Source organism: Triticum aestivum, chromosome 6A (assembly GCF_018294505.1).
Source record: "Triticum aestivum cultivar Chinese Spring chromosome 6A, IWGSC CS RefSeq v2.1, whole genome shotgun sequence".
NCBI lineage: Eukaryota > Viridiplantae > Streptophyta > Magnoliopsida > Poales > Poaceae > Triticum > Triticum aestivum.
Window position 1 is genome coordinate 173,807,034 of NC_057809.1, and position 25,985 is coordinate 173,833,018.

A 25,985-nucleotide genomic window follows, 5' to 3' on the forward strand; every position below is an offset into this window, starting at 1 on the left:
CTACTTCAGCCACGTAAAACTTGCAACAACAATTAGAGGACGTCTAACTTGTTTTTGCAGCAAGTGCTTTGTGATATGATATGGCCAAAGTTGTGATGAATGATGAATGACATATATGTGATGTATGAGATGTCCATGCTATTGTAATAGGAATCACGTCTTGCATGTCGATGAGTATGACAACCGGCGGGAGCCATAGGAGTTGTCTTTATTTTTGTATGGCCTGCGTGTCATTGAGAAATGCCATGTAAATTACTTTACTTTATTGCTAAACGCGTTAGCCATAGTAGTAGAAGTAATAGTTGGCGAGCAACTTCATGGAGACACAATGATGGAGATCATGATGATGGAGATCATGGTGTCATGCCGATGACAAGATGATCATGGAGCCCCAAGACGGAGATCAAAGGAGCTATGTGATATTGGCCATATCATGTCACTATTATTATTTTGATTGCATGTGATGTTTGTCATGTTTTTCATCTTGTTTGCTTAGAACGACAGTAGTAAATAAGATGATCCCTCATAATAATTTCAAGAAAGTTTTCCCCCTAACTATGCACCGTTGCGACAGTTCGTTGTTTCGAAGCACCACGTGATGATCGGGTGTGATAGATTCTAACGTTCACATACAACGGGTGTAAGACAGATTTACACATGCAAACACTTAGGTTGACTTGACGAGCCTAGCATGTACAGACATGGCCTCGGAACACAGAAGATCGAAAGGTCGAGCATGAGTCGTATAGAAGATACGATCAACATGAAGATGTTCACCGACGTTGACTAGTCCGTCTCACGTGATGATCGGACACGACCTAGCTAACTCAGATCATGTTATACTTAGATGACTAGAAGATGGATGTCTATCTAAGTGGGAGTTCATTATAATTTGATTAGATGAACTTATTTATCATGAACTTAGTCTAAAATATTTACAATATGTCTTGTAGATCAAATGGCCAACGTAGTCCTCAACTTCAACACGTTCCTAGAGAAAACCAAGCTGAAAGACGATGGCAGCAACTACACGGACTGGGTCCGGAACCTGAGGATCATCCTCATAGCTGCCAAGAAAGATTATGTCCTACAAGCACCGCTGGGTGACGCACCTGTTCTCCCTGCAGAACAAGACGTTATGAACGCTTGGCAGGCACGCACCGATGACTACTCCCTCGTTCAGTGCGGCATGCTTTACAGCTTAGAGCCAGGGCTCCAAAAGCGTTTTGAGAGACACGGAGCATATGAGATGTTCGAAGAGCTGAAAATGGTTTTCCAAGCTCATGCCCGGGTCGAGAGATATCAAGTCTCCGACAAATTCTTCAGCTGTAAGATGGAGGAAAACAGTTCTGTCAGTGAGCACATACTCACTATGTCTAGGTTGCATAACTGCTTGACTCAGCTGGGAGTTAATCTCCCGGATGACGCGGTCATTGACAGAATCCTTCAGTCGCTTCCACCAAGCTACAAGAGCTTGATGAACTTCAACATGCAGGGGATGGAAAAGACCATTCCTGAAGTGTTTGCAATGCTGAAATCAGCAGAGGTAGAAGTCAAAAAGGAACATCAAGTGTTGATGGTGAATAAAACCACTAAGTTCAAAAAGGGCAAGGGTAAGAAGAACTTCAAGAAGGACGGCAAGGGAGTTGCCTCACCCGGCAAGCAAGCTGCTGGGAAGAAGCCAAAGAATGGACCCAAGCCCGAGACTGAGTGCTTTTATTGCAAGGAAAGTGGTCACTGGAAGCGGAACTGCCCCAAATACTTAGCGGACAAGAAGGCCGGCAAAACGAAAGGTATATGTGATATACATGTAATTGATGTGTACCTTACCAGTACTCGTAGTAGCTCCTGGGTATTTGATACCGGTGCAGTTGCTCACATTTGTAACTCAAAGCAGGAGCTGCGGAATAAGCGGAGACTGGCGAAGGACGAGGTGACGATGCGCGTCGGGAATGGTTCCAAGGTCGATGTGATCGCCGTCGGCACGCTACCTCTACATTTACCTATGGGATTAGTTTTGAACCTCAATAATTGTTATTTAGTGCCAAGTTTGAGCATGAACATTGTATCAGGATCTCGTTTAATACGAGATGGCTACTCATTTAAATCCGAGAATAATGGTTGTTCTATTTATATGAGAGATATGTTTTATGGTCATGCTCCGATGGTGAATGGTTTATTCTTCCTCGAACGTAATGCTACACATGTTCATAGTGTGAAAACCAAAAGATGTAAGGTTGATAACGATAGTCCCACATACTTGTGGCACTGCCGCCTTGGTCACATAGGTGTCAAATGCATGAAGAAGCTCCATGCAGATGGACTTTTAGAGTCTCTTGATTATGAATCATTTGACACGTGCGAACCATGCCTCATGGGTAAAATGACCAAGACTCCGTTCTCAGGAACAATGGAGCGAGCAACCAACTTATTGGAAATCATACATACTGATGTGTGCGGTCCAATGAGTGTTGAGGCTCGCGGTGGCTATCGTTATGTTCTCACCCTCACTGATGATTTGAGTAGATATGGGTATGTCTACTTAATGAAACACAAGTCTGAAACCTTTGAAAAGTTCAAGGAATTTCAGAGTGAGGTTGAGAATCAACGTGACAGGAAAATCAAGTTTCTACGATCAAATCGTGGAGGAGAATATTTGAGTCAGGAATTTGGCACACACTTAAGAAAATGTGGAATAGTTTCACAACTTACGCCGCCTGGAACACCTCAGTGTAATGGTGTGTCCGAACGTTGTAATCGCACTCTATTAGATATGGTGCGATCTATGATGTCTCTTACCGATTTACCGCTATCTTTTTGGGGCTATGCTTTAGAGACTGCCGCATTCACTTTAAATAGGGCTCCGTCGAAATCCGTTGAGACGACACCGTATGAATTATGGTTTGGGAAGAAACCTAAGCTGTCGTTTCTAAAAGTTTGGGGATGCGATGCTTATGTCAAGAAACTTCAACCTGAAAAGCTCGAACCCAAGTCGAAAAAATGCGTCTTCATAGGATACCCTAAAGAAACTATTGGGTATACCTTCTACCTCAGATCGGAAGGCAAGATCTTTGTTGCCAGGAATGGATCCTTTCTAGAGAAAGAGTTTCTCTCGAAAGAAGTAAGTGGGAGGAAAGTAGAACTTGATGAAGTATTACCTCTTGAACCGGAAAATGGCGCAACTCAAGAAAATGTTCCTGAGGTGCCTGCACCGACTAGAGAGGAAGTTAATGATAATGATCAAGATACTTCTGATCAAGCTCCTACTGAAATTCGAAGGTCCACAAGGACACGTTCCGCACCAGAGTGGTACGGCAACCCTGTCTTAGAAATCATGTTGTTGGACAACGGTGAACCTTCGAACTATGAAGAAGCGATGGCGGGCCCGGATTCCAACAAATGGCTAGAAGCCATGAAATCCGAGATAGGATCCATGTATGAAAGTGAAGTATGGACTTTGACTGACTTGCCCGTTGAACGGCGAGCCATAGAAAATAAATGGATCTTTAAGAAGAAGACAGACGCGGATGGTAATGTGACCATCTATAAAGCTCGGCTTGTCGCTAAGGGTTATCGACAAGTTCGAGGGGTTGACTACGATGAGACTTTCTCACCGGTAGTGAAGCTGAAGTCCGTCCGAATCATGTTAGCGATTGCCGCATTCTATGATTATGAAATATGGCAAATGGACGTCAAAACGGCATTCCTTAATGGTTTCCTTAAGGAAGAATTGTATATGATGCAGCCGGAAGGTTTTGTCGGTCCTAAGAATGCTGACAAGGTGTGCAAGCTCCAACGCTCGATTTATGGGCTGGTGCAAGCATCTCGGAGTTGGAACATTCGCTTTGATGAGATGATCAAAGCGTTTGGGTTTACACAGACTTATGGAGAAGCCTGTGTTTACAAGAAAGTGAGTGGGAGCTCTGTAGCATTTCTCATATTATATGTAGATGACATACTTTTGATGGGAAATGATATAGAACTCTTGGACAGCATTAAGGCCTACTTGAATAAGAGTTTTTCAATGAAGGACCTTGGAGAAGCTGCTTATATATTAGGCATCAAGATCTACAGAGATAGATCAAGACGCCTCATAGGTCTTTCACAAAGCACATACCTTGATAAGATATTGAAGAAGTTCAATATGGATCAGTCTAAGAAGGGGTTCTTGCCTGTATTACAAGGTGTGAAATTGAGCTTAGCTCAATGTCCGACCACGGCAGAAGATATAGAAGAGATGAGTGTCATCCCCTATGCCTCGGCCATAGGGTCTATTATGTATGCCATGCTGTGTACCAGACCTGATGTAAACCTTGCCGTAAGTTTGGTAGGAAGGTACCAAAGTAATCCCGGCAAGGAACACTGGACAGCGGTCAAGAATATCCTGAAGTACCTGAAAAGGACTAAGGAAATGTTTCTCGTTTATGGAGGTGACGAAGAGCTCGTCGTAAAGGGTTACATTGACGCTAGCTTCGACACAGATCTGGATGACTCTAAGTCTCAAACCGGATACGTGTATATTTTGAATGGTGGGGCAGTAAGCTGGTGCAGTTGCAAGCAGAGCGTCGTGGCGGGATCTACATGTGAAGCGGAGTACATGGCAGCCTCGGAGGCAGCACATGAAGCAATATGGGTGAAGGAGTTCATCACCGACCTAGGAGTCATACCCAATGCGTCGAGGCCAATCAAGCTCTTCTGTGACAACACTGGAGCTATTGCACTTGCCAAGGAGCCCAGGTTTCACAAGAAGACAAGGCACATCAAGTGTCGCTTCAACTCCATTCGTGAAAATGTTCAAAATGGAGACATAGATATTTGTAAAGTGCACACGGACCTGAATGTAGCAGATCCGTTGACTAAACCTCTCCCTAGAGCAAAACATGATCAACACCAGAATTCCATGGGTGTTCGATTCATCACAATGTAACTAGATTATTGACTCTAGTGCAAGTGGGAGACTGTTGGAAATATGCCCTAGAGGCAATAATAAAAGCATTGTTATTATATTTCCTTGTTCATGATAATTGTCTTTATTCATGCTTTAATTGTGTTATCCGGAAATCGTAATACATGTGTGAATAATAGACACCAACATGTCCCTAGTAAGCCTCTAGTTGACTAGCTCGTTGATCAACAGATAGTCATGGTTTCCTGACTATGGACATTGGATGTCATTGATAACGAGATCACATCATTAGGAGAATGATGTGATGGACAAGACCCAATCCTAAACATAGCACAAGATCGTATAGTTCCTTTGCTAGAGTTTTCCAATGTCAAGTATCTTTTCCTTAGACCATGAGATCGTGTAATTCCCGGATACCGTAGGAGTGCTTTGGGTGTGCCAAACATCACAACGTAACTGGGTGACTATAAAGGTATACTACGGGTATCTCCGAAAGTGTCTGTTGGGTTGACACGGATCAAGACTGGGATTTGTCACTCCGTATGACGGAGAGGTATCACTGGGCCCACTCGGTAATGCATCATCATAATGAGCTCAAAGTGACCAAGTGTCTGGTCACGGGATCATGCATTACGGTACGAGTAAAGTGACTTGCCGGTAACGATATTGAATGAGGTATTGGGATACCGATGATCGAATCTCGGGCAAGTAACATATCGATTAACAAAGGGAATTGTATACGGGGTTGCTTGAATCCTCGACATCGTGGTTCATCCGATGAGATCATCGTGGAGTATGTGGGAGCCAACATGGGTATCCAGATCCCGCTGTTGGTTATTGATCGGAGAGTCGTCTCGGTCATGTCTACATATCTCCCGAACTCGTAGGGTCTACACACTTAAGGTTCGGTGACGCTAGGGTTGTAGGGATATGTATATGCAGTAACCCGAATGTTGTTCGGAGTCACGGATGAGATCCCGGACGTCACGAGGAGTTCCGGAATGGTCCGGAGGTAAAGAATTATATATAGGAAGTGCTATTTCGGCCATCGGGACAAGTTTCGGGGTCATCGGTATTGTACCGGGACCACCGGAAGGGTCCCAGGGGTCCACCGGGTGGGTCCACCTGCCCTGGGGGCCACATGGGCTGTAAGGGGGTGCGCCTTGGCCTACATGGGCCAAGGGCACCAGCCCCAAGGGGCCCATGCGCCTAGGGTTTCCAAAGGGGAAGAGTCCCACAAGTGGAAGGCACCCCTAGGTGCCTTGGGGGGGAGGGAAACCTCCCTTGGCCGCCGCCCCCCTAGGAGATTGGATCTCCTAGGGCCGGCGCCCCCCTAGGCCCTCCTATATATTGTGGGGGAAGGAGGGCTCTTTCATCCATGCCTTTGGTTGCCTCCTTCTCGCTCTCCAACACCTCCTCCTCCATAGCGCTTGGCGAAGCCCTGACGGAGTACTGCAGCTCCATCACCACCACGCCGTCGTGCTGCTGCTGGAGCCATCTTCCTCAACCTCTCCTTCCCTCTTGCTGGATCAAGAAGAAGGATACGTTACACTGACCGTGTGTGTGTTGAACGCGGAGGTGCCGTCCATTCGGTGCTAGGATCTCTGGTGATTTGGATCACGTCGTGTTCGACTACCTCATCCCCGTTCTTTGAACGCTTCCGCTCGCGATCTACAAAGGTATGTAGATGCGTCCAATCACTCGTTGCTAGATGAACTCATAGATGGATCTTGGTGAAACCGTAGGAAAATTTTTGTTTTCTGCAACGTTCCCCAATAGTACTGTGTGTTCAAGTGTACTAGTACTTTCACTCCTAGTATGCTAGTGACTATGAAATACGTACTGATGGTTCTTGCCTTTTCCTATTGCAGTACTAAGTAATTTTCTAACTACTATTAGCATGATGTTGTTACTACTGAATGTTGTCCTCGGCTTAAACTTAGTCTTTTTAGTGTTCTTCTGAAACAAAATACTGATTTTTAGTGTGATAGTACTACCATACAGGACTAAGTTGTACTAAGCGTCCAAGGCTACTATTTGATGTTGTCCTTAGTCTGCCACTGTTTTCATGAAAATATCCATGTGTGATTGTTGCTCCATGACTAGTGCTGCATAGCAGCCATCAAGTTTCATTCACAACCTACTTCAACTTAAAATGATGGATACAAAATAGGAAGCTAACAAACTTGTTGAACGACATAAGCTAACGATGTACTTGATGACATAAGCAAACTTGTTCAAACCCTGACACACATGACATAAGCAAGTTGTTTCAACCTAACAAAAGTAAACTACAAATTTGAAACAACAAGATAAAGGACAAGCACAAGCGCAAGCAACACGAAGGCAGACTTTCATTTCACTTCATCCTGCGTAGTGGCAGTGGTGGTAGGGGTCAGCCTCCTACTGTTTTCAAATTTCCCAACCTATTACGATGTTGTCGATTATCTTCCATGACTTGTATGTGGCGTACACATCTATTCATGCGTACTCGATGAGCTTGTCTGGCAGCGGGCTGATCCACAGTTTGTGGTCTTCCTGCGTGTCGATCTTCTTCTTCATGCTTTTGTAGAATGGGTGGATGATGCTGGAAGCAACATCAGCCAAGGAGTCGTACTCTTTTCCAGTGCTTGGAACTCTCCAGAGTCGTTGAATGTCGGTGAAGTTCTTGGGGTTGATCTCCAAACTAGACTTGTTCAGCATCCGTTTGTCACCTTCAATGCTGAAACCGGCAAATGTGTACAATTTTTCCTCCTGCAGGAACTCTTTGAGGCGCTTGGGCCTGCAAGGGGGAGACACATATTGAAGATTAGTGTTCTTTTTTGAAGATTTAATTCTTCTATTTTTTTGGTTTACAAGTGATAATCCATGAGGTAGATGCTTATATAGTATAAGTCATGGATGAATGTAGTTCAGAAACTAGTACACAAAGTTTTAAAATTAAATTCAAGTACACCATGTTATTTTTATTTTTTGGTATCTTCAGTGGTTCACCAAATTCTTCACCAAGTTCAAGAACCTATAACCAGAGTCAATGATCTATGTGCTTCTTACTTCAAGTTTAGTTTTCTTTTTGTTGAATAAAAGACCTATACCGGTGCTTCACCAAGTTCTTACTTTATTTTTTGCTACTGAAAATAACATCAGACCGGGTTCAGAAACTACTTTTGTACATCAAGTTTAGAAACATCTTTTAATACATCAACTCTATAAACGACACTAGTGTATCAAGATCAGAAACTATACTAGTACATCAGGTTTAGAAATTAATCTGGTGAATCAATTTCAGAAACTTTTGTACATCAAGTTTAGAAACATCTTTTAATACATCAACTCTATAAATTACACTAGTGCATCAAGATCAGAAACTATGCTAGTACATCAAGTTTAGAAACATTTTTTAATAGATCAACTCTATAAACTACACTAGTGCATCAAGATCAAAAACTATGCTATTATATCAGGTTTAGAAACTTTTGTACATCAAGTTTCAGAAAGTTTTGTACATTAAGTTTAGAAACATCTTTTAATACATCAACTCTATAAATTACACTAGTGCATCAAGATCAGAAACTATGCTAGTACATCAAGTTTAGAAACATATTTTAATAGATCGACTCTATAAACTACACTAGTGCATCAAGATCAGAAACTATGCTAGTACATCATGTTTAGAAATTAATCTGGTGAAACAATTTCAGAAACTTTTGTACATCAAGTTTTGAAACATATTTTAATATATCAACTCTATAAACTACACTAGTGCATCAAGATCAGAAACTATGCTAGTACATCATGTTTAGAAATTAATCTGGTGAAACAATTTCAGAAACTTTTGTACATCAAGTTTTGAAACATCTTTTAATATATCAACTCTATAAACTACACTAGTGCATCAAAATCAGAAACTCTTCTAGTACATCAAGTTCAGAAATTAATCTGCTGAAACAATTTCAGATGCTAATCTAGTTCATCAGTTCTAGAATATATTATAGTGCATCTACTTGAGAAACATGTACTTGTGCATCCACTTTCATAAACTACAGTAGTTCACCTAGTTGGGAAACAAGTTAATGAAATTTTTAGGGACTAGTACTAGTAGAACAGATGAATGAAGAGTAGTATGGATCATCATTTTGTGGCTACTGTGATGTGGTACACCAAGCAGAGTTCCTCCATGCATAACTGCAGGACTGCTGCCATCTAGGGAGGTTCATCTTTTCTGGTAAACTCCACGCCAACTCTGATGAAGCTAGGATACTGTCGGATTTCGGGTTCCTGCAGACCCTTGAGGTTCGAACACTGGGGTGCGCGCGGAGATTTCGCCTTCTACCTACCTGCACCCCTCCGCCTCGCTAAGATCTAAGCTATGGAAAGAACAGCACAAGAGACACAAGGTTTATACTGGTTCGGGCCACCGTTGTGGTGTAATACCCTACTCCAGTGTGTGGTGTGGTGGATTGCCTCTTGGGCTGATGATGATGAGCAATACAAGGAAGAACAGCCTCGCGAGGGTCTTTTCTTGGCTGGGGCGACGAACTGCTAGGAGGAGTTCAGTCACCCTTCTCACTCTCTCTTCTCGATTGCAATCCGATCTCTTCTTCCTTCTCTCTTCTATGGGTGGCTAGTCCTATTTATAGGCAAAGGCCCTGGGCCTCTTCCCAAATATTGAGCAGGAAGGGCGCCAACAATTGGCCATTTTGAAGGGGAACATCTGGTACACTTATCCTAACTAAAGTTGGTCCTCGCCTGCCAAAGGCTCTGGTGGTGACGCTGGCTTGGGCTCCACAATGACTTCCTCCCTGCCGTTGGACTGGTCTTGGTCTCGTTGCACCGAAACGGGTGCCTTTGCTTGATGCTCTCGCCTGCGCTTGCTCCCTTTGCACCAAAGAGGAAAGGAGGACATTGCGCGGCTGGCGCCCGCCTGGCACCCTTGGTCGTCATGGCTTGCGTCAGGGGCACCTCGTGAGGTACCCCGCCTTGATCTCTCCACCTCCTCGCGATCCAGCCTGATGAGGCCGTGCCTGAGGAAGCTTCGTGTCATCCGCCCCGCGAGGCTTGGCCCCCCGCGAGGGTCTTGGGTCTGTGTTGATGAAGACGGGCCGTGCTGGGCCCCCTTTGAGCCACGCCGCAGGCTGCAGGCAGGCAAGTCTGGGGACCCACGTTCCCAGAATGCCGACAGTAGCCCCCGGGCCCAAGGCGCGCCCGGACTTGGCCGTGCAGGGAGGCGAAAGGGCAAGAGCGAAGCGCCGCGGGCCCTAACAGCCTGCGGCCTTGGGCGCCGCATGGCGGTTGATTAGACGTGAGCGCCTCAGCAACCGCGCAAGTTGATAAAGGAGCGGCATCTGCCTAGGCTTTGCTTTTTGCTTTCTCCGGTTGCTGCTCAGATCCCCTTTCTTGGGACTCTCCTTCCTTCCTCCAAAATTTCCAGATCTACTCCGACCGCATGACCTAGGAAGCCATGGCGCCTCGTCAGTCCCCGGTCGGATCTTGGTACTCGTCTGCCCTGGACCCGCCGAACGTGTCAGAGGCGAGCCTCGCCCGGTTGCGCAGGATGGCGGCGGCGCAGGGCATCGACGGGGCGAAGGTGTTCAAGGCCGGCTCCGCCACCCCTGAGGGCCAAGGGAGCACCTTCTATCCGTTCTTTGTAAGCGCCATTGCTGCTGGCCTGGTGCCTCCCTTCTCCGAGTTCTTCTTCTCTGTCCTCCGCCATTATAAGCTACAGGCTCTGCATCTCCACCCCAACTCCGTCCTTCTCCTGGCAATCTTTGCCTATTACTGCGAGGCTCACATAGGGGTGCAGCCCTTGGTGGCCTTGCTATGCCACTACTTCTACCTCCGGACCTCTCGCGGTCCTGCTTCCGCATGCGCGAGCTTCATCGCATACGGTGGCGCCATTGCCATTTCGAACCCCGGGAAAAGGATTGAGGGCTTCAGGAGCAAGTGGGTCTTGGCAGATGCTGGGCGTATCCACCCTTGGCTGATCTTGCCCATGGAGCAACCCACGAGCTCCAGCGATTGGGGTCGAGCAGAGCTCGCGGACCCCCGCATGAAGCTGGTGTTGGAGAAGATGGACGCGGATCTGAGGCCGGCCAACATGGCGGTGGCGAAGCTGACCGGCGCGTCGCTGCTGAGGGAATTCCTGGAGCACCAGCTGGCTCCGCTTTGGCAGTACTCACTTCCGATGTGGAGGCCCCATCCGAGCCCCGCGGCCTTGGCCGACGGAGATCTGGCTGCGGTCCTCCAATCTCTGGTCGGGGGCGATGTGGCGAGGTTGGAGGGCGCTCCTACGCCCTTGTTCCTCCGCGACGACTGGGAGCAGGCAGTGGACACCATGCCTGTCTTCAACGGGGACGGGCCCGTGCCCATGGAGACTCCCGGGGAATCGGTGGACGTGTCCTCCGACGACTCCAGCGAAGAGGAGGAAGGAGGGGAGCGGGAAAAAGGGCCTGACTCCGAGGCGACTGACGGAGAGTCGAGGGCTCCCCTCCCCCAGCGCAGGTCCCGCATTCTCCGCCTCTCTCCGAGCGATGACGACGAGGATGATGACGAGCAGGACGGCGGGAGCTTGCCCCCGATCCCGAAGAAGGACAGGACCGGGCTGATCTCCCGCGGGTCTGCCGCGGCCCCGAGGCGGACCGCAAACGCGCCTTCCGCTTCCAAGCTTCCCGAGGTTGACCCTTCCAGCCGGCTTTCAGGCTTCAAATTTGGCCGGAGGCCGCTTGAGCTTACTGGCGACGACCCATAAGCTCTTGATTCTTGTCTTTATTTCTTGTTCTACTTCTGAGGCTTGACGTCCGCATCTCTTGGATAGGATGGCGCCCGCAGCAAAGAAGCCGAAGGGAGCTCCTAAGGCTCCATCCGTGGCAGCGCCTCTGCCCGCGAAGGAAGGTGACCGCGAGCGCGGGCTTCTCCTGCCCGGTCGTCCTCGCGAGGCCTGGCTGAGCCGGCTGGGGCGAGCTCAGCCCTCATGGCCCAAGTGACTCCCGAGGTGCCTTTGCCTGCTGCCGCCACTACAACCGTTGGCGCACAGCAGGCTCCACCTCAGGATGCTGTGGTCGCGCTGCCGCCTTCTCCTCCTACTCCACCGACTACTGTCTCTCTGACTCCTCCTGCCATTCTGGATCGTGCTGCTGCTGAGCTGGACCAGCTGCGGCAGGATCTTCTTGGTGCCGACCCTCGCTTGGTGGCCGGGCGCTTGGAGCTGGCTTCAGGATGGATTTGCTCTGACGCTTCGATTCAGGCGGCGCTGGTCCAGGCCTCGACGGCTTGCGATGAGGAGAGGCAGGCCCTCCTTGAGGTGAAGGCTGCTCGACGTTCGTGGTCCCTGCAAGGCGCTGGAGGACGAGCTGCAAGGCCTGGGGGACCAGCTCGCGAAAGAGGTCCGTCTTCGCCAAAAGCAGGAAGAAGGTGTGAAGGCTCGCGAGGCGGCCGTCGAGGGCCGGGAGGCCAAGCTCAGGAAGCGCCACGACCGCCTAGGCATGCTGGAGCAGGAGTTGGGGGCGAGGCAGGTCGAGCTAGATGACAAGGCTCAGGTTCTTGCCGAGGACCGCGTGGCCTTCGCGGAGACGGAGGCGAAGGCTCGCTCCTCGCTGAGGACGCTTTACGACAGCGGCCTGGAGAGCCCGCTGGCTGGCACCGAGGACGGCCCCTCCAAGCTGCTTCCCTTCCTGATTCGCGCTCTTGAAGATGTCGCCCTTGGCCTTGGCCCCACGGCCGAGGCCGAGGCGCGTGTCCTGTCTTCTGCGGCGCTGACGCGGGTCCTCACCCACATCTACCTTCACGATCCCGGTGTCGACCTCGACAGCCTGCTGGAGCCAGTAAGCGGCGAGCGTGCCGCTGCCGCTGCCGAGGCCGTGAAGGGTCACGCGGAGGCTCTACTAGGGAAGTTCCGGGCCTTCAGCACCAAGCCGAAGCAAGGTGCTGCCAACCCCGCTGCTCCATGAGGCGAACCCACTCCGCGCTGCTCCACCGCCGACAAGTGACTCCGTTGTGGCTCCTGTCCCGCCTTTAATTCCTGCACATGTATCATGCCTCAGGGAGGCGTTTAAACTTGTGTTTGGCATTGAGATAACAGTGTGGACTGTAATATTTGCTTTTGAATTCCTTGAAATTTACGCTTTTCCTTCCTACTTGCTTATGTTCTATGCCGGCAGAGCCCAGCCCCGCGCATACCTCAGCCGCTGTTAGCCCCGACCGAAAACCAGGACGGGACCAAGGAGTGAGGGGCTACGTGACAAGTTAGGCTCCTAAGTCGCGATGCTCAGGAGTCCCCCTTGGCGCACGAACAGCAAGTAGGGAGGTGTGATGTGGGTGGATCTACCATTCTACGTCTGTAGAGCCCGGCCGCGCGCATACCTCAACCGCCGTTAGCCTTTCGGAACTAAGGAGTGAGGGGCTACGTGACCAGTTAGGCTCCTGAGTCGCGATGCTCAGGAGTCCCCCTTGACGCTCAAACGACCTTCGTACCTTGGCTCCGCTCGGGGAGAGACGCGCGAAGAACCAGGCCCGGGGGGGCCTGGCTGGGTGGCGTGCGTCTGGGCGTGACCCAGGCGCAGCCCCCGTGCCCAGCCCCCTCGCGCGGCACTCCCGAGGGGAGGCGTTATGATGAGGCTAGACACTGAGCTCTGGGCTCCCTGAGGTTGATGCGGCCCGGGGGCCTCCCTCAGTTTTTTATCACCAGCGCAGAGCATAGCGCTTCCATATGTGTACGGGCATAGCCGCTCCTCGGCAGTGTCGTCAGCCAGCGCGGAGCATGGTGCTTCCACTGGTACGTGGGAGGGGGCTCCCCTCCGGGAGGAGCCCCCGGGGCGTGTACAGCCCTGCCCTGACACGTGGCTGGCACCGTAGGGCCTGGCGAGGTGTATCTGGGCACCCGTGAGCCAGCGCGGGACTCACGGGGCCCTACCTCTAGGCGGGTTGCACCTGGCACTGGGCCTTATCTTGTGATGTGTCCCTGCAAATTTGGTTAGATGCCGGCACTCTACGTCCTTGGGTCCCGGCCCTCGAGCTGGTCTCAGCCGTCGCTGGTATGACAGTTGCGATGCCGTGGACAAGGCCAGAGGGTGAGGGCTGGAGAGCCAGTAAGAGCCCTGAGTCACAATGCTCAGGTACCCCCCCTTTAACGTGCAAGTGGTCGGCATGGAGAAGAAGAGGTGCCGTGAACAGGCATCAAATAATCAAGCAAGGTGGGTCGAACACATAGCCGGAAATAAACGCAAAAGGGATACATGCGCTGGGTCTGGCCCGAGCAACTTGGGGGATGATGCAGCCCGTGGGGCGCCCCCAACAAGATAAGCTAACAACATGAAATAAAAGGGATACATGCCACAGGGACGGACCCACGTGGCCAGGGAATAATGCAGCCCTGGGGGGCGCTCCCAGCTGGAAATGAAACTTGAAAGATGTCACCTGATGATGTTGAGGACGAAGGAGTGTTGGTGTAGCAGACTCGGTGGGCTGCGAAAGCCGATCCTCACGAGCCCCCAGGCCCAGGGGCTTGGGGAGGCTCCGGAGGCGCTGGTGGCCCCTCGCGGACCATCTCCATCTCCACCAGGGCTGCGGAACGCCTGGCCTCTTGAGCCTCCATGATGCCCCTCATGAGGCGCTGGTACGTGGCAGCCACGTTTGGCAAGCCGTAAGGCATGCAAACGTAGCTATGGGTGGACCTTCGCAGCGCCCCACTCGCGAGGGCCAGAGGCGCTCCAGAGAGGTGACTCGATTGAGCCCTGGTATGTCGATGTAGATGCACAGCCCACCATCCTCACCTGGATGGTGAGCCACAACTGGTAGGCGGTGGCCGCCTCTCATGACTCTTGACTCCTGTAGCTCCTGAATGGCCTTGTTAACGAACTCCTGAGGGTCTGGCCCTCCTTGCCTTACTCCTTCTTGAGGGAAACGTGCTTCGAAGCACGCCTCCATGTGGTGCCCAAGCGCCTCCCTCGTGACCTTAGCCAGGTCGGTGGCCCTCCAGGGGAGAGCCCTCGAGCCCTGCCTGAGGAGGGCACCGGGCACGCTTTCCTATGCGATGGAAGGAGGTTCCCTCTCGGTAGGCGCGGGCCCTGAGGGGCCTGCCTCCTGAGGGGCCGGGCCGGACGATGTCTTCTTCTTCTTGGGGTGGTCTCAGGAAGCCTCCTGCTTCCGCGATCCGGGTCTTCCAGTGATGCAGCCTGAAAGGCTCGTTCCAGGGAACACACCACGTCCTTCTCTTCACAGGGCACCGTGATGACTCTGCCACTTCCTGACATCTTGAGGATGTTGTAGCCGTGGTGAGTTACAGCCATGAACTTGGCCAGCGCTGGGTACCCAAGGATGGCGTTATACGGCAGGCGAATGTGGGCGACGTCGAAGTCGATGAGCTCGGTGCGGTAGTTGTCGCGTGCCCCGAAGGTGACAGGGAGGCGGACCTGCCCAATCGGGACCGTGGAGCCGTCAGTGACTCCGGAGAAAGGCTTGGGTGGTTAAAGCTGGTTGTAGGGCACATGGAGATTGTTGAATGTTTCCACGGAAAGGACGTTGAGCCCTGCCCCGCCATCGATGAGGGTCCTGGTGACCACCACGTTGCTGATGATTGGAGAACAAAGCATCGGGAGGACTCCGGTTGTGGGCGCACACTTGAGCTGATCTACTGACCTGAACATGATGGCGCACACCGACCACCTGAGAGGGCGCGTGGCTTCGAGCTTGGGGAGGACTGCATTCACTTCGCGGGCGAACTGCCGGAAGATGCGTTGAGAGGCTGGGGCTTGAGCCCCGCCCAGGATGCAGGCGACCGCGCACGGCTCCTGGAAGCCCCCAGCCCCCTCGTCCTGATGGCGGTCCTCGTTTCTCCTTGGCTGCGGCGGTAGCGGAGGGAGGCTTGCGTTGCCTTGCGGGCGATCCTCGTGAGGCTGGTCCCTCCAGTCTCCCTCACGAGGCGGGTCTTGCCAGCGATCCTCGTGAGGTTGATTGCGCCACCCTTGGCGCGGGCAGCGGTCTTCCCAGCGTCCTGCGTTCCTTCCTCCTCCTCGACCGTAGCCCCGGTCACCGCGGTCGGGGCGACGGCCGATCCTTCCTTCTCGCATGGCTCGGAGCTCTTGATATTCGTTGGTGTTGTGGGTGTGGAGGTCGTGGTACACACAGTACCGACTGCCCTTGGAAGGTTCGGGCTGAACTCTGCCCCGCTTGGTGTCTGGTTCTGCCACGAGCACGGCAGCCCCCTTGCACTTCACATCCTTGGCCTTGGGCTTCTTCTCTTCTGGGTCTGCGGCAGGCAGCTCGAGGAGGGAGAGACGCCCTTCTTCAGCCCTGGCGCACTTGGTTGCCAAGTTGAACAACTCCAAGGAGGTGCACAGGTCTTCATGCATCGCCAGCTCCTGCTTCATCTTGACATCGTGCACGCCGCCGAAGAAGGCTGAGATGATGGCCTCCTCGGTCACCTTGGGAATCTTGAGGCGTGCATTGTTGAAGCGCTGGATGTACTTCTGCAGGGTCTCTCCGGGTTGTTGCTTGATGCGGCGCATGTCGCTCACGGCGGGTGGCCGGTCGCGAGTACCTTGGAAGTTGGCGATGAAGCGGGTGCGCATCTCGTCCCAGGAGGAGATCGTGCCTGGAGCCAGGTTCAGGAGCTAGGTGCGGGCCCCGTCCTTGAGCGCCATGGGAAACCAGTTCGCCATGATCTTCTCGTCTCCGTTGGCAGCTTCGATGCCTAGCTCATAGAGCTGGAGGAACTCCGCAGGGTCGGCCGTGCCATCGTAACGAGGAGGCAGGTCTGGCTTGAACTTGCCGGGCCACGCGACGCTGCGTAGCTCGGTGGTGAAGGCACGGCAGCCAGCTGTGGCCACGGGAGGCCTTGGGTGATGGAGAGCTTGGTCTTGCATGTCCCCACGCGCTGCAGCTGGGAGCAGCGCGGGGTCTCAACCTGCGGGAGTAGGAGCGTGGTCGCGACGTGCTGGAGGGAGCGCCCGGGCAGCTTCTTGCGGGCGAGGGACTTCTTGGCAGCTCTGCTCTTGCCGCGCTGGCACCTGACAGAGCGGGTTCCGCCCAGGGGCCACGTGCCTTGGAGCCATGGCGCCTTCTTGAGGAGGAGGCGGCCAGGGCGCCGCCGGAGCTTCGTCGCCCGCGCGGGGCGGGGTGCGGTGCAGCGGAACGGACGGCACGGGAGAGCCCCTTGCGGCACAAACGAGCTCGGCGACGTGGTCGAGCCATTCTTCGTAGACGTCGTCGACGGGACGGTAGCGCAGGAGCTTGTTTGCCGCGATGAGCGCAGCTCGAGCCTCCATGGGTGCGCGGAGCGCGCGGGACGAAGAACCAGCTGGGGTGAGCGAGGGAGTAGCGGTGCGGCCGTCTTGCCGCACGGGTGGATGCTGAGACGACGCTTGCTGCTCGTCCCCCGCCGGGCCGGTAGCGGCGTTGATGGCAGGTGACAGGGAACGGCGAGGATGCCTGCCGACAGGAGCCGTCTGGGTGACGCGGGAGGCGAGAGCGGCCCGGCGCTCGGCGCGGGCCCGACGAGCGTCAGACATGGACGCGATGGTCGGAGGAGAACGGGGTGGTGGAAGACGAAATCCGGCGCACCCCTACCTGGCGCGCCAAATGTCGGATTTCGGGTTCCGGCAGACCCTTGAGGTTCGAACACTGGGGTGCGCGCGGAGATTTCGCCTTCTACCTACCTGCACCCCTCCGCCTCGCTAAGATCTAAGCTATGGAAAGAACAGCACAAGAGACACGGGTTTATACTGGTTCGGGCCACCGTTGTGGTGTAATATCCTACTCCAGTGTGTGGTGTGGTGGATTGCCTCTTGGGCTGATGATGATGAGCAATACAAGGAAGAACAGCCTCGCGAGGGTCTGTTCTTGGCTGGGGCGACGAACTGCTAGGAGGAGTTCAGTCACCCTTCTCTCTCTCTCTCTTCTCGATTGCGATCCGATCTCTTCTTCCTTCTCTCTTCTGTGGGTGGCTAGTCCTATTTATAGGCAAAGGCCCTGGGCCTCTTCCCAAATATTGAGCGGGAAGGGCGCCAACAATTGGCCATTTTGAAGGGGAACATCTGGTACACTTATCCTGACTAAAGTTGGTCCTCGCCTGCCAAAGGCTCTGGTGGTGACGCTGGCTTGGGCTCCACAATGACTTCCTCCCTGCCGTTGGACTAGTCTTGGTCTCGTTGCACCGAAACGGGTGCCTTTGCTTGATGCTCTCGCGTGCGCTTGCTCCCTTTGCACCAAAGAGGAAAGGAGGACACTGCACGGCTGGCGCCCGCCTGGCACCCTTGGTTGTCATGGCTTGCGTCACGGGCACCTCGTGAGGTACCCCGCCTTGATCTCTCCACCTCCTCCCGAGCCAGCCTAATGAGGCCGTGCCTAAGGAAGCTCCATGTCGTTCGCCCCGCGAGGCTTGGCCCCTCGCGAGGGTCTTCGGTCTGTGTTGATGAAGATGGGCCATGCTGGGCCCCCTTTGAGCCACGCCGCAGGCCGCAGGCAAGCAAGTCTGGGGACCCCCGTTCCCAGAACGCCGACAGATACAAGCCGCCACCCTTCATCCTGAGTCTACTCATCATCTCGTCGGCCTTGTCTGGTTCGCTAGTGCAGACGATCTCCAGCGTCTCCTTGCCGTGGAGCTCAATCCATGTGACGGTTTTGGTGTACTCGCGCTTCTCGCCGGGGACATGAACGTTGTTGAGGTTGCTGCTCTGGTCATACATCTCACCATGATGATGCTTGGCAGACGGTTCCTCCGCCATTGCCCTCCTCGGGCGACCGTGGGCTCGGAAGAGAGAAGTTTCTGGTTGTTCGTAGTGGGGATGGAAGCGGCAATGGTGGTTTTTGGAGATGTGGCAGGGATGGAGTCGATTTGGGGCTTTTTGAGGGCGTGGTTTGTGTTGGGGAACACAATATTTCAATTTTTTTTACCTATGATCACGCAAGATCTATCTAGGAGATGCATAGCAATGAGAGGGGAGAGTGTGTCTATGTACCCTCGTAGACCAAAAGCGGAAGCGTTTAGTAACATGGTTGATGTAGTCGAACGTCTTCGCGATCCAACCGATCCAAGTACCGAACGTACGGCACCTCCATGTTCAGCACACATTCAGCTTGATGACGTCCCTCGAACTCTGGATCCAGTTGAGGCCGAGGGAGAGTTTCGTCAGCGCGACGGCGTGGCGATGGTGATGATGAAGTTACCGGTGCAGGGCTTCGCCTAAGCACTACAACAATATGACCGAGGTGTGTAACTGTGGAGGGGGCACCGCACATGGCTAAAAGATCAACTTGTGTATTCTAGGGTGCCCCCCTCCCCATATATATAAAGGAGGGAGGAGGGGAGGGTCGGCTGGCCCCTACGGCGTGCCCAAGAGGGGAGTCCTACTAGGAATCCTAGTCCTAGTAGGATTCCACCAAAAGGGAGAGAGGGGGAAGGAAGGAGAGGGAGAGGGAGTAGGAAAGGGGGCACCGCCCCCCCTTCCCTTATCCAATTCGTACAGCTAAGGGAGGTGTGGCCTGCCCTGGCGGCCCTCCTCTCTCTCAAATAAGGCCCGTGGTGGCCCATTAGTTCCCCCGGGGGATTCTGGTAACCCGTCCGGCACTCCGTTTTTACCCGAAACTATCTGGAACACTTCCGGTGTCTGAATAACATGTTCCAATATATCAATCTTTATGTATCGACCATTTTGAGACTCCTCGTCATGTCCGTGATCTCATCCGGGACTCCGAACAAACTTCGGTACATCAAATCATATAACTCAACAAATCGTCATCGAACATTAAATGTGCGGACCCTACGGGTTCGAGAACTATGTATACATGACCGAGACACATCTCCGGTCAATAACCAATAGCGGAACCTGGATGCTCATATTGGCTCCTACATATTCTACGAAGATCTTTATCGGTCAAACCGCATAACAACATATGTTGTTCCCTTTGTCATCGGTATGTTACTTGCCGGAGATTCGATCGTCGGTATCATCATACCTAGTTCAATCTCGTTACCGGCAAGTCTCTTTAATCGTTCCGTAATGCATCATCCCGTAACTAACTCATTAGTCACATTGCTTGCAAGGCTCATAGTGGTGTGCATTACTGAGAGGGCCCAAAGATACCTCTCCGGTACACGGAGTGACAAATCCTAATCTCGATCTATGCCAACTCAACAAACACCAACGGAGATACCTGTAGTGCATCTTTATAATCACCCAGTTATATTCGGACGTTTGATAGCACACAAGGTGTTCCTCCGGTATTCGGGAGTTGCATAATCTCATAGTCAGGGGAACATGTATAAGTCAGGAAGAAAGCAATAGCAATAAAACTAAACGATCATTATGCTAAGCTAACGTATGGGTCTTGTCCATCACATCATTCTCTAATGATGTGATCCCATTCATCAAATGACAACACATGTCTATGGTCAGGAAACTTAAACATCTTTGATTAACGAGCTAGTCAAGTAGAGGCATACTAGGAACACTCTGTTTGTCTATGTATTCACACATGTACCAAGTTTCTGGTTAATACAATTCTAGCATGAATAATAAACATTTATCATGTTATAAGGAAATATAAATAAAAACTTTATTATTGCCTCCAGGGCATATTTCCTTCAGTTTGGGATGTGGCGGGCGGTTCTTCCCGGTGTGAGGGTAGTGGTCATGGGGTTACCATTGTAGTCCGTCGTGGCAACAGCCCAGTGGGTGGCGCGGGTGGTGGCCTAGAAGAACCAACCGTCCAAGCCAAGGATTTTTTACTGTTCGCACTGAGTAGTCTTCTCAAGCTGTACTTATCAGCTGCTTATCCTACTTGCACGTCTCAGGGTTGGTGATGATGGAATTTTGTACTATTTAAGTGACATATACTTTGTGATGTTTTCAGTGTGGAGGTTTAGTCTTCTTTTTGCACTGAAGTCTTATACACTAGTTGATCTCAAAACTTTTTTCAAGTGCATTATGAGTTGTTGCTCAAAACTAGGACTTATTTTATTTTCATCTGCCCAACCTAAGTTAGGCCTTTATAGTTTTTGTACTCTCTTTTTAGTATGCTTATGGTTTAGTGTTGTGTGTACTGAATTGTAATTTCATAGATTGTAAGGTTTTGAAAATTGGTGTCGCAGTGGTGTGAGTGGCCTGACCCTTCCTGGTTTTGTAGTACTGATGTCATATGTTTGTTTCAACTGAGTTTTTTTGGGATTGAGATTACTTACGACGAAATCGTTGGTTGAGCTCTAGTCAGATTTTATATAAATAAGAAATTTAGCAGAATTGACAAACAATATCTATTTAAACTTCTTCCATTTTAGTACTTGAACTTGAAAGTAATATTTAATTCGCTGGTTTAAATTATGTATATTTAATAGATAGCCTATTAAGTTCTCCGCTTTTTAAAAGTTTTGTTGTTTTTGTATCATATTTTTCCTTTTTTATCATCCGTGGTGCAGAGTTAAAATTATTTTTATTTTTGTATTTAAAATTATTGCCCGCGAACAAGTATTTGAACTTTTCTATTTTCAGTTTTCGAACATCTTTTTGTAGTTTATATTTCTTTTGCCCCGCGCTTTGCTTTATTCAGCTGGCCTTATTGGTGAGTTGTTTGGAGACAATGGATGTTATTGGTCAGTTGCGGGCAATTTGAGGACTGCTGGATGTGCGTGTGCTGTGGGTTTAGTCCCACATCGCTAGCCGAGGGGGCTCTCGACCTGTTTATAAGCACTGCCGAGTCCTACTAGTCGAAATCTCTTAATACTTACCTGAGCGCTTGTACACGGTGCTCTCTCTCTCTCATGACTTGTGGGCCCTGGTTGGCTGGCCCTGCTTTGTGCCGGTTACTACGGATTCGCCAACGGTTTCTCCGTGGGCTCGAGTTCAAGTATCTAGCTGCGCCAGGGCCTTCCTGTCTTTGGGCGGTCAATTTTTGTTTGTTTGTTTGAATCTAGTACTCGACTCCATCAGTAATGTGGACTGATACTTTTTGTTGTAGTTCTTGTGAGTTTTGTGGAAGTGTTATCTTTTCATTGAGTTTTCGCATCTTTTTGTGTTTGTTTTCGTGATTATTCTCAAGGGTCTTCTGGTATCATTTTTAGCACTATAGTACTTGCGTGTAAACTAAGTTGTACTCATAGTTCATTCATAGTAGTACTTATGTGCTTAGTTAGACATTTATTTTTTTAAGGGTTTGCGAACTGATGCTTCTTTGTACTTTTTATTGTAGTAAGTATGAACTGTTCGTTCAAGTGTACTAGTACTATCATTCTTAGTCTGCAACTGACCAATATAAGTGTGTGCTGATGCTTCTTAACTTTTTCTGTTGTAGTACTTGTTAATTTTCTAGTAGCTACATATGAATGAGAACAGTACAGGAAGTACTAAGATTTTTTGCTTCAACTTTTGAAGCGTTGTTAAGCAACTCAAATTGTACTTATTGTTTTCAACATTATGTTTTCCATACAATACTGAATCAAAACTACACATGGAACATCCTTGTGTGATTAGTTGTTTCATAACTAGTACTGAAGAGCAGCCACAAAGTTCCATTCACAAGCTACTTTTGAATTTGAAATGATGCATTAACAAAATACGAAGCTACCAAACTTATATAACGAGATAAGCAAAACAATGTACTTGATGACATAAGCAAACTTGTTCAACCGTGACAAGCACGACATTAGCAGACTGGTTCAACCCTGACACACAAGACATAAGCAAACTGGTTTTAACCTAACAAGTCCAAACTACAAATTTGAAACAACAAGATAAAAGGCAAGCAGAAGTGCAAGAAAAACGAAGTTAGACTTTGATGTATCTTCATCCTGCATAGTGGCAGTGGTAGTAGGGGTCTGCCTCCTTCTCTTTTGAAATTTCCCAACCTGTTGTGATGTTTTCAATTATCTTCCATGACTTGTAGTTGGCGTACACATATATCGCTGCATACTCGATGAGGTAATTTGGTAGTGGGCCGATCCCCCACTGTTTATGGTCTTCCTTCATGTTGATATTCTTCTTCATGTATTTGTAAAATGGGTGGATGTCGCTGGCTGCAACATCAGCCAAGGAGTCGTACTCTTTTCTGGTGTATGGAACTCTCCAATTGCACTGAATGTTGATGTACTTGTTCGGGTTGATCTCCGAACCAGACATATTTAGCTTCTCTTTGTCCCCTTCAATGCTGAAACCAGCAAATGTGAACAACTTCTTATGCTTCAGCATCTCGTTGAGGCGCTTGGTCCTGCAAGGGGAGAGACATTTTCAAGATTAGTATTATTTTGATGTTTGAATTCTTCATTTTTGTTTTGTTTTACAACCGATGAATCCATGAAGTAGATACTTATATAGTATAATTAATGGATGAATGTATTTCAAAAACTAGTAAACAAAGTTTTGAAATTAAATTCAAGTACACCATGTTATTTTTCTTTTTGGATTATACAGTTTGAGTCAATGATGTATGTGCTGATTTAGTACTAGTTTAGTTTACTTTTGTTGAATAGAACAACACATACCAGTGCTTCACCAAGTTCTTAGTTTTTTTGCTTATGAAAATAACACCAGACCAAGTTCAGAAACTACTTCACTACATCAAGTTCAGAAACATCTTTGTAATACATCGAGTGCAGAAACTACACTATTGGATCAAGATCAGAAACTACACTAGTACATCAACTTCAGAAATTAATCTTCTGCAAGATTTTCAAATAGTAATGTAGTTCGTCAGGTTCAAAACTATATTATAGTGCATCTACTTGAGAAAGTGCAGTAGTGCATCCACTTTCACAAACTACACTAGTACATCTAGCTGGAAAACAAGTTTGATGAATTTTTGAGGATACTGAACTAATTAAACAGATGAACCAAATAGGGAAAATGAGTAGGATGGATCACCATTTTGTGGCTGCTGCGATGTGGTACACCAGGCAGAGTTCCTCCACACACAACTACAGAACAACTGCTCTCTGCGGAGGTTCGTCTTCCCTGTTGTACTCCACATCAACGCCGGCGAACCTAGGATACAAGCCGCCAGCCTTCTTCCAGAGCCTGGTAATCATCTCGTCGGACTTGTCTGGTTCTCTGGTGCAAACGATCTCCAGCGTCTCCTTGTCGTGGAGCTCAACCCATGTCAGGGTTTTCGTGTACTTGCGCTTCTCGCCGGGGACATGAACGTCGTTGAGGTTGCTGCTCTGGTCGGACGTCTCGCCATGATGACGCTTGGCAGACGGTTCCTCCGCCATTGCCCTCCTCCGGTGACTGTGGGCTTGGAAGGAAGTTTATGGTTGTTCGTAGTGGGGATGGAAGCGGCAATGGTGGTTCTGGGAATGAGGCAGAGATGGAAGACAATGGGTTATTTCTAGTGCGTGGACGGGGATGTGTGGGAGGCGGTTCATCGGGGACATGAGTGTAGTGGTCATGGGGCGCAGTTGTAGTCCGTCGTGGCAACTGCCTAGTGGGTGGCGTGGGCGGTGGCCTAGAAGAACCAACTATCCAAGCCAATTTCTTTCCCAGGGTATTTACTGGTCGCACTGAGTAGTCTTGTCAAGGTGTACTTATCAGTTGCTTATCCCACTTGCATGTCTCATGGTCGGTGATGATGGCATTTTACTGTCGCACTGATCTGTCTTGTCAAGCTGTACTTATCAGCTTCTTATCCTACTTGCACGTGTCAGGGTTGGTGATGATTGGGCTTTTGTACTTCTCTACTGTAGGTACTTGGACTGTTAATTGAAGTGTAATTGAACTTACCAAATACAAGTTCAGACTATGTGTGTCATGCTAATCTTTTTTAAACAACTTGGTTTTTTGGAAGGATTGTTTATATCAACATAATCTTTGAAAGTAATTTTATAGATAAATTAGTCTTTCATCAGTACATGTGTATTATATTGGCAGAACCAGTCGTAGCTCGTTCTGAAATGATGTTTTTTGAGTTGTTCACGGGTGTGTTTGGTTACTTTGCCTTGTACTGACGAGTGAGAATTATCAGTACTGATGTACATTAATATATTTGTGATGTTACATAAATCCAGATCAGTTTTTTCAAATATATTTGTGACTGCATTAAAATGGTTTGTCAAATGGTTTACATAATAATGTCACTGGTCCAGCGGGCACAAAGCACAAATTATATCTTAACTATAGTACTGATCTACAAATCAATGATAAAGCTAAATAAGTTTTGGTAACGAAAGTGTTTCTGATATGATTCCTCATTGTGTACTGAGGCAACCGATAGTACAAGCTTATTTTTCTGTTGACGCGGCAGCATAACCACTATGAGTTCTTCAGTCTTGAGCTCCTTCTAACTGGCCCCGAATGTTGTCCCTTGTCGGCATCCTTTCGTGCTTGAGCCTTGGCAGCTTCATCGTTAGTCTCAGTTTCCTCGTCCCCAATACTGTCATCTTCATTGTCTTCGTCTGATTGGTCATCATTCTTATCAAACTCTTCTTCTTCATCGTCTTCTTTTCATTTCTTCGAACTCTGGACCTTGCCCTGTTTCTGTTCAGCGCCACTGACCTCCTTTTCCACTTTGCATGTGTGGGCATTATGTCCGTCAGTCCCCCCACACTTGCTGCAAGTGTAGCTGTTACGTGTGTCGTCTCCATTGGTAGAAACATGGGAGGCTCCAATCTGCTTCTACAGCTTTTGCTTGTTGACAGTGGCATCTGTGTGGAGTGGGCATGTGCGGTAATTATGATTGGTCACCACGTTGCAGAATTTGCATGCCCTTATGCCGAGAGGTTTGTCGTCCGGGCCGAATTCCACGCGTTTGATGGGGCGTGGCGGCTTTTTGGCTGCTGCTTTTGCTGCTTTCACTGCCTGCATCTTACTCTTCCTCCCCTTTATGTTTGAGAATATGGGTGGTTTAATTACCCTTTGCTGCTGCTGCTAGTATAATGTTGATACGTCTCCAACGTATCTACTTTTCCTAACGCTTTTCCTCTTGTTTAGGACTCTAATTTGCATGATTTGAATGAAACTAACCCCGGACTGACGTTGTTTTCACTAGAACTACCATGGTGTTGTTTTTGTGCAGAAATAAAAGTTCTTGGAATGGAACGAAACTTTGCGAGGATTTTTATATCAATAATAAGAATTTCTGGAGCCAAGACCTGTAGGAGAGG